This window comes from Olea europaea, chromosome 10 (assembly GCF_002742605.1).
Source record: "Olea europaea var. sylvestris chromosome 10, O_europaea_v1, whole genome shotgun sequence".
Taxonomy (NCBI): Eukaryota; Viridiplantae; Streptophyta; class Magnoliopsida; order Lamiales; family Oleaceae; genus Olea; species Olea europaea.
In genome coordinates this window covers 18,897,072-18,907,042 of record NC_036246.1, presented here as the reverse complement: position 1 = coordinate 18,907,042, position 9,971 = coordinate 18,897,072, and the positions used below count along the sequence as shown (strand labels likewise).

The window sequence follows — 9,971 nt, the reverse complement described above, 5'->3', positions numbered from 1 at the left end:
GGCTGGGTCCCACACATAAACAACAGGTAACAAAGGCAACTGGACTTGTGGGATAACGGTCCAAATTTTCATTTTTTTTATTTCAAAAATTTGGTTCAAACAGGGCCTTAGTTTGTTTTAGATTTATTGCTAGTAAGATATAAATATATATTAAATTCAATGAATTAATGACATAAAAATAGACGAACAAAAGAATATATGGTGAAATCGACAATTTAAAACTGGGTCAAACCGTTAGGTTTAGGTTTGAGTTTTTTTCAAATCGTTCAAAATGGTTTGGTTTAGGTTTGAGTTTTTCTCAAACCAGTTTAAACAATTTGGTTTGAAAATCTATCAAAAATAGGTAAAAACGGATTGCTTCCACCCCTAATTGAGAAATGCTTTTAATTAAATTAGGAACATTGACCAATATGAATAATTTCAAATTGTTATACTAAAAATGGAATAATAAGGAGGATTCGATATCTTAACAATGTATCTCTCATATTTGAAAAACACATTTACTTGCTTTCACTAGTTTAATTAATAATTTAGGGATTAATTAGAAAAAATTACAACTTGTCTATTATTTGATTAAAGTTGGAATTAATTTTAACTCGGTTAAATACATAGTCCCTATGGGTTTAACACTTTATTCATCATTATATTCTTTAACCACTATCTCGTACACTTGCGAGAAATCAAATGATCAGAAAGCACAAGATCCTATTTGAGGTAAATGGTCCAAGAAATCGTCCACACTAATTTAGTGTCTAGGCATGCATTAGCCAATAGGTCCAATAAATCGCTCAAAATAATTTTAAAATTTTCAAAATAAAAAAATGTGTGCATTTTGGTGTTAATAACTAATACTTCATATTAATCTCATAAAATAAATGTTAGGTACTCTTCTTCGTTAGATTTTACTTAGTTTTGTTTGATTTACTTAAAATTGACAACACACACACCCTAAGAACACTGTATTTGCTTAGCTTTGGTCACAAAGACAGGTCTCTGTTTAAGCTCTGTACCTATGTCAATTTTTGCGAACTAAATCCAAATATAAGGAATTTATTACAGGAAAGACGCTCAAAATCCCTTAATCCTCATCAATTTAAGGCTCGTACTGTGAATCTCATAATGAAGCTTGAATAGAAACATCCAGAAGAAACACCCCTATTTGAATCATAGGAAAGAAGTTACAGAAGCCTAGTAAATCCATAGAGGGATAAAGATGAGATGAGAAGAAATAAAGTTCTGTCTAAGACATTTTACATTTAGGGGAACGTTTCCGCCTACCCATACACAGGCCCGGTCCCGGGGCGAGGCCAATGAGGCTCGCGCCTCAGGCCCAAGACCATTAAGAGGCCTATTTTTGGCCCTTAAACTTTTTTTTTTAGACAATATGAGCCGACTCAAAACTAATTATCCAACGACAAAACAATAGCCCACAATCCGTTTACCCTTAAATCCCAACCCAACTCATATATACAAATCCAATATCACAACCCATTTACCCAAATTTCCAAAATCAAAATTTGAAATACGAATTATACGATTTAGGGATGCTCTTCTCGACGTGCTGCGGTGCTCTCCTATGTCTTCTCTGTTTGTTCATCATCGTCCGGTCACTCGACTCACTCCACAATCTCCACAGGTCCACCTCCGCCCAGACCCTTCACCGGCCGCTTGAAATTTGAATCTTCAATTCTTCATAAGTCGGTTGAAGTCGAACACTCGAACTTCGAACTCGAAGTGTAAGTCGTGTGACTCTGCAGTAGCGCCTGCAGCCTACTCCACTGGACCGCTGCTTGTCGTCGCCCGTTGAGGACCTATCACCTGCTGTATAGTCTGTTTGGGGCCGCACAATTTAGATAAAATTTCTGTAAGTTACATGTACATTATTCACAATTTCTGATTAATTCGTTTATTTATGTTTAGGCTTATTAATTTATTATAATTACTTAATTTTTTTATTGAACAGTATTTTAAACTTTAAAGCGGTAGGGGCGGAGGCCGGACCGGAGAGGCGGGAGAGCTTTCAACTTTGTTGGGACTTAGTTCCTGGCTCCTGCAGTCTGCAGGTTAGAATTTAGCCTTCTTGTATGTGTAATCCATTGGGCAATTTATGTTTGTTACTTGTTAGTTTGTATTATAGGTAACTCAATATTTATCCAGTAGTAAGGGGTGAAGCCCAGCGCCCTAAAATTGAATGAGTCCCAGTGTCCCACCAAAATGCTAGCTGCCATTGCTTCAAAATTCTAGACTAATCTGAGCAATTCCAATTTGATATATCATTATTATCATCGTTCGAATATCCTCAGGGCTTCACCACTGCTCCATATGTGGCCAAAAATTTCCATGTTTTTGTAAGTTCTAATTTTTAAAAAATTTTCCTTTTCACTTTTTGTAAGTAAGTAATTTGGTGTTTCTTTTTCAATAATTATTGGTTCTTAAGCATTCCAGTTGTAGTTGTATTGTTTGATAAGATAACCCATGCTTTCTGTAGGAACAGCAAATAATTGCATTTCTAGATCATAGGAATGGGTCATAAATTAGTAAGTTGGCAGTGAATTAGTGCCAGTGTAATATGTCTGATAATGTTTGTATCTCATCTTAATTTGGGAATCAGAACAATGTAATGAAATATAAACTAATTCTTACATAAGTCAAGTAAAAATTGGGAGGTAAGGCTATTGGACAAGGAACTTAGTTTGATTGATATTAGTTACTATCTGTCTGTGTTGTGCTGTATGAGTTTTAGTGGACATATGTTTTGTCAAATTGACTGAGTGTGGATAAACCAAATTTCAAATGTCACTACAACCAGTTAGTTAGGCATCTTGTAGTTTCGGAGACTTGGTCCGTTCAGAATTTCATTTTGGCATTACAATTAAACTAACTTCGTGTCCCCGGTTTAGTTGTGGTGTGTAAGTGTAATAAGATTGTGGTTTTTGCTTTGGCCCCAGTAGAATTGTTTTAGAAAATATATGACAGTGCCACTGAAATATTTTGGGATCTATTAAGTTGTTAAAATGCATCTTCTGAATTCTAGAAAACCCATATTGCTTGAGGGTCTAGTTAGCTTAGCAAGGCTCAAGCTTTGTCCAAAATGGAATATGTATTACTGCTGATGCAGAAACTTTTATAATGAACAAATGGTTTATCTTTTTCAATTTTCAGAATTCATACAATCAAAAGCGTTGCTAAAACGAAACTAATAAGCACGCTTTTCCTCAACATTTTGTATGTATTTCATGAATAAAATCTAAATTTTTCCTTTATTTTTGCTCGATGAAATAATCAAATGGTGAAGGGTATATACATAGGTGAGGAGGAGGATGGGATATTACGTGCATGTGAAGCTATTTTACTGGATTCTAACAGAACCACTCACATGGGAGTTGGGAGAAGATAAGTTTGCAGATAGTAGATGAAGAGTTCATGGAAATTCTAAGAAAGTAACTATGCTATCAATAATTTATGAGAAAAGTAAATACTGCATAAATGAAAATTAGTATATATAAATACCTTTGTTATATCTCATGTAATTCATAACGTTAATTTCCTTTTTTCTAAGAGAACTTGTGTATATTATAAAATGCAACTTGACATAGTGGATTTGGAGTCACTAAGGGTAAAGAGAATGGGATACATTTTAGTGGTAACTGGCTGTTACTAGGATGAAACTGAGGCAGTTGACTAGGAATAAAAAACCTATGATCTTAACACTTGATAAGATGTAGAGCACTGGTTGTAGGAGCATCTCACAAGCAAGAATTTTTGACAAACAAAGTATAACTCGCTACTTGGAAACTTGTGCCATTTTACAGCTCTATTTGGTGGTGTGAAGGCACATTCTAAGGAAGTGGAAATTTGTATATAGCAATAAGTCTGCCAACAACTATAGTTTTGCCAAATTTTCAATGACAGACAATTGTATTTAAGCATTGAATTATATAGAGAATGTAATACTTTCTTTCATCGGTATTATGCATGTTGATTCTAAGAGATGTCTTTGTCTCAATTTGTAGGGGCCATTATGAATGCACCTGAAGCTATTATTAAATTTTTTAAAATTGCAATCGGCTTACTCCTAGTTCAGAAAATGGTATCATTCTCAATGGTGTAATTCCACAATCTTCATCTAAATTCCATTTCTCTAGTAAGTAATGGTTTGCACTAACTTGTTATTGAAGAGATTGGAATTATTTGAAGCCTTATCAGCTTATATAATTGCAGCCTAGTCGGTTCATATGATTGCTTATTGTACGATGAACAATTGAACAGGCGCACGTAGTAACTATATTCGAAACTATAATTGTGAGATGATTGAGATATTGTGTAATTATTTTTTAGGTTAATCATTGGACATTAGATATTCACCCCTATAGTATGCCTCCTAAATATGAGTCTGGTGCTCAAAAGAGGAAAAGGAAACGAGATGAAATTGCATTAATTCAAAGCAAGTAGGGGATATTAACAAGTACTTCAAAAGCAACAATGTGAATGTGTTGAATGAGGATGAAGTAGAGATTCAACAAGACCATGTTAATGAAGTTAGATGATAAGGATGAAGAAGTGAGTCAACAGGCAGATGTTAACGAAGTAGATGATAAGGAAGAAGAAGTGATGAAGCCCGCCTCTAATAATGAAGAAGATGATAAGGAAGAAGATTGTTGCTTTTCTATAAATTTGGATGATCCTGGGAATTGGAAAATCATTGATCAAAGAACCAGGGATTACTTAGTTGAAAGGGGTCCAAAAAGAGTTGATGACATCTCGTTTCCGAAAGACTATACAAATAGACATTTCGATTCTTTATAATATAAGCGATTATTACTAAATGGGCAAACAGTTGATAGAAGATGGCTAGTATATTCAGTGTCTATGGACAGTATCTTCTGCTTTACTTGCAAGTTGTTTAAAACACAAATAAATGTGACCGAAGTTGGCCAACTAGGTAATGATGGATTCAAAAATAGACATAATTTGTATCGATCTATTAAAAGTCATGAAGGAAATGAAGAGCATTTAAGTTGCATGACTAGTTGGATTGAATTGGAAAATATGCTTCAAACAAAAACTACAATTAATAAAAGCTTTGAATTGTTGATTGATGCTGAAAGAGAACATTGGATACATGTATTAACAAGGATAATCACTATTGTAAAAAGACTTGCAAAAAGCACATTGCTATTTCGAGAAGATGATGAGAGGCTACATGTTGAGTACAATGACCATGGTTAGTGAATTTGATCCAGTAATGCAAGAGCACCTTCGGCGAGCTAAAGCAAGAGAGATTCAATATACGTATCTTGGCAAAAAAAATTCAAAATGATTTGATACAGTTGTTGGCTAATGAGGTGAGAAGTTCAATTGTCAAGAAAGTTAAACATGCAAAATATTTTGCAGTTATACTTGATTGTACTCCAGATGCAAGTCACGGGGAACAAATGTCTTTAATTGTATGATTTGTAGATGATTCGAAAAACTTACCTACAGTTGAAGAACATTGGCTAAAATTTTTTAAGGCAGATGATACAATAGGACTTGGACTTGCAACCGAGTTTCAAAAGGCTTACTCCATGTGGCACTCATAGTCTAAATATAGCATTATGTGATATGGTGAATTGTTGTCCAAAGTTGTATCCTTCTTCGGAGTGATACAACGCATCTACACATTGTTTTCTTCTTCTACCAAGTGATGGAAAATTTTCAAAGACAGTGTACAAGGGTTGACAATGAAGCCATTGTCACAAACATGTTGGAAAAGTCATGATAATGGAGCAAATTGCACAGATAAGAGATGCATTATTTGATTTGGCAGAAAGTAATGAATATCCTAAACTGAAGAGTGAAGCCGAGTCATTAGCAACACATGAACTTCAAAAATTTTGAGTTTTTGCTTGGCATGATAATCTGGTACAGGTTGTTGCATGCTGTCAATATTGTGAGTAAATTTCTTCAAACCGAATCCATGGATATTAATCATGTTATCGACCTCTTGCAAGGACTTGTTTCATTTCTTGAGGAATATAGAGAAATTGGATTTGCTATTGCCAAGGATGAAGCGACAAAAAACGCAAGCGAAATGGGAATTGAAGCTGTATTTATAGAAAAACGCATAATTCGAAGAAAAAAATAATTTGATGAAAGCGGTAGTAATGAGGTAAAGCAATCAACAGAAGAATTTTTTAGAGTTGAGTGCTTTGTTTTTATAATTGATCAAGCTCTATCTTCTCTGAGAACCCAATTTGAACAATTCAAACAATATGATAACACATTTGGATTTTTGTTTAATTTGAAGAGGTTAAGGGGTGCAACTTTTTCAAGTTTATTGAACTCTTGTATGAATCTTGAGAAATATCTTCAACATGATCGGCGTTTGGACAACAGTGGGGATGATTCATGTTCGGAGTTACAAATCTTGATGTGTTATATACCAGGTGAAGCAACAAGAGCAATTGAAGTGCCACATTATTTGAAGACATTGAATGTTTGTTTTCCAAATGCTTATATTGCTTACAAAATTTTGTTAACCATACCGGTTACAGTTGCATTTGCGGAAAGAAGTTTCTCGAAATTGAAGTTGATCAAGACCTATCTCCGATCAACTATGTCGAAAGAAAAATTAAACGGGTTGGCTATGTTATCAATAGAGAAAGAAATGATTGAGTAGCTAAATTATTCAGATTTGATTGATGTTTTTGACTCTAAAACAACAAGACGAATAAAATTTAACTAATTGTTTCAAACATTGTTGGTTTTGATAGTTTATAATATAAATATTTTCTATAATATATTTGGTTGCTATTTTAATGTTAGTTTTTTAAATTAGTAATGGGTCGCATAATTCATTTTTGAAGTTTGCATTTACGTAGATTTCGTCGGGGCCTAATTTCCAGACTTCGTCTCAGGCCCCGAGAATTACAGGATCGACTCTAGGTACTAGTCAAACGTTTGTGAAGATATTGAGGACACGGATCTTGATGTGTTCTTAATTGGTGAAGGTTTAATGGAAATAAGAGTAATTAGAACATTAAGTCCTTACTACTTCACTGTTATTGTGGAAAATATCATTATCTTTTATTTTTATTTTTTATATTTTCACATTCCATTGTGCAAAAGGTCATTTTTGATTCATTTTTTCAATTTAAAGCTGTGAAATTATGAATATACCCTTCCATTTAAATAAAACAAAAATAAAATAAAAGAACTAATTGCAATCATTGCCCAAATCATTTTTAAAAAGTGCAAACAAATCCCAAATAAATTATTAAAAGGGTAATTAGCACATAATGTTCATTCTTTTTATTATTATTGTGAAAATGTCATTACCTTTCTCTTTTTTTTTCCTTTTTTTTGGTCATTTTCACCCTTAATTATACCTTTAATTGCACAAATCATCATTTCTATTCATTTTCATCTAATTTCTCAATGAAATCCGTAAAATGACGAATATATCCTCATATTTAACACAGAAGATAATTTTTTTTTAATTTCTAATTTTTACTAATTTCTTTGGAACTCGTTTGCACCTTCTCTCTTTTTTCTTTTTTCTTTTTTTTTTTAAAAAACAATTATTTCTAATTTTTTAATAGTTATTTGGGATTTATTTGCACTTTTTAAAAAAAATTGGGACTATTATTGCAATTTATTCTTTATTTTTATTTTTTTTATTTATATAGAAGGGTCTATTCGTTATTTCACAGTTTTTAATTAAGAAAATGGATGAAAATGACTTTTTGCGTGATGAAAAGCAAAAATAAGGGTGAAAAATGTCAAAAGAATAAAAGGTAATGATATTTTTCACAATAATAGTGAAAGTTAAGGAAGTTATGTGCTAAGTATCCATGGAAATAACTATGGCACTTTGTCCAAACTAGCAAGGGATGTTATGACAATTAAAATGTCTATCATGGATTTAGAAGGTGCTTTTAGTACTAGAGAAAGAATTCTTGATCTTTTTTGTAGTTTTTTAACCCCAAGAATGGTGGAGGTTTTGGTATGTATTCAAAATTGCCTAAAAGAAACTCCAAGCATTAAAAGATCTTACATGGAGGACATGGAAGAGTGTAACAAATTGGATAGAGGTAATATAGCTACGACTATTTAATGAATTATTTAAATATGTGTTTTAACTAATTTATTTCTAACTCAACCATTATTTTTATAGAGCTTTCTAAATCGGAGTTTGAATCAACTAGTACATAGTTTCCTTCTTTCACTTACACTGGAGAGTTGCTCAGTATTGGCCTCTAACCATTCAAGCAAATTATTCTCGTTCTGTATTTTCCTTCAATCACTAGTCATTTCTTTATTATAATTCTTGTATTGGATGATTGTAATATGAAAATTATCTGGTTTGAATTTGGTTAACCATATATTTTTATTAAATTACCTAGTTTCGATTGTTTATTGGATTATGAAAATAACACACTATGTGAAACATGAGAAGAAAATCTCACAACAATTATAATTTAAATTTTTCTGATTTTATTTTAAGAAACTAAGGGTTGATTTGAAAAATAATATTTTTAAAAGTATTGAAATTAGTAAAAATAAATAAATAAATAAAAGGAAGTGCTGACCCAATTAATTGAGCTCTCTCTCTCTCTCTCTCTCTCTCTCTCTCTCTCTCTCTTTTAGAGAAATTAAGGATTGATTTGGAAGTTCTAAAATTTTAGTATTGAAATTAGGCAAAAATAAAAATTTAAAGGAAACTATCGACCCGACTTGACTTGTGTAGTTTGAATCGGATCGATTCGATTTAAAAACTATCCAGAATTTGATCAAGTTGGGTTGGGTCGATTGGACCCAACCTATTACATTCATAGACGGACATAAGTCAGAAAACAAAGATTTAGTCATGCTTCAATTTGACCTCATTTTCATCCTTTTAATTGGTGAAACAAATTTATGATTGTGATCATCTTAGAATACTTTCAAAATCCAATAGCCACCTTCAATGTCATGTGAGATTCGTATGTTAACCTTATATCCTACCTCTAATTGTTGAGCAACTTCTTTTTGTAGAACCATCCTTCTTACAATTCTCTATTTCTCTTGATTCTCCAACGATCTTCCTATTTTGCTTTCATGTAAACGCACATTTAACAAAAGTGACTTCATTTATACGTGGGCGTGACTTGATAGTTGTTTGAGTACGAATCCAAAAACCATTTTGTCGTCCAAAATCCTCAGAATAAGCTCTTGCTTCATTGGCTATTTTAAATTTTATCCCAACAGAAGGTGCTTAGCCTTGTATTGTTAGATTGAAATATAGTTGTAAATAGAGTTATGCTACAAGTACAAGGTTTTTGTATAGGAAATTTTCCACAGACACAAGTGTCGAAACATCATTCAAATATGGGAAAACAATATAAAACATAGACAGACATGATTTTTCTATTTCAAAATTCTATATGAATTCTGTAGGTTTTTCCTACACTCAAAAGAAAAAATCCTTGTAAAAGTGTCGCAACTGATTGCATCCATCTAAAACTCCACGCATCTTCCCAAGGAGCTGGCTAATGAACTAAAGACGGTAATCGTTAAATAAATAAGATAGGTCAGACAAGTAGCTGTAATATTAATCCAACATGGCAACGGGAAAAAGATTAGTTTTCAAGGATATCTGGTTACTACTTGGTAAGAATTGGCGCAGCAACATCAATTTAATGCAATTACAACGTAGATATATGCATGCCATTCAACTCATTGAAATACTAGAGCATGTAATTAATCACAATAATCAACACTACTAATTTTTATATACTCGTATAAAAGGCTAAACTCAAAAAAATTGAATTTGAGATAAAAGCAACAACAGTGAAATCACAAGAAAAGTGAATTGCAAACCTTCAAATCGCCAAAATGAAAAACAATTGAAGAAAAGGATTTTCTTGCTTTCTGCAAAAAAAGAAATAATAATAATAATAAATAAAAAAACCACTTATATTTTGAAAAAAAAAAATAATGTCAATGTC

General features: G+C 32.5%; 1 long non-coding RNA gene across 3 annotated transcripts; it reads left to right on the top strand.

Moving 5' to 3' along the window:
• Positions 1-1,451: 1,451 nt before the first annotated feature.
• On the top strand, positions 1,452-8,330 carry LOC111401433. 3 transcript variants are annotated; one of them, XR_002704012.1, is made up of 3 exons: positions 1,452-1,864; positions 1,964-2,348; positions 4,014-4,308. It is a non-coding gene; the product is annotated as an uncharacterized LOC111401433 (long non-coding RNA). The 3 variants fall into 3 exon arrangements; XR_002704014.1 differs by lacking the exon at positions 4,014-4,308 and adding an exon at positions 7,957-8,330 and having other exon boundaries at positions 1,457-1,864; positions 1,964-2,063; XR_002704013.1 differs by having other exon boundaries at positions 1,460-1,864; positions 1,964-2,063.
• The last annotated feature ends 1,641 nt before the right edge of the window (positions 8,331-9,971 follow it).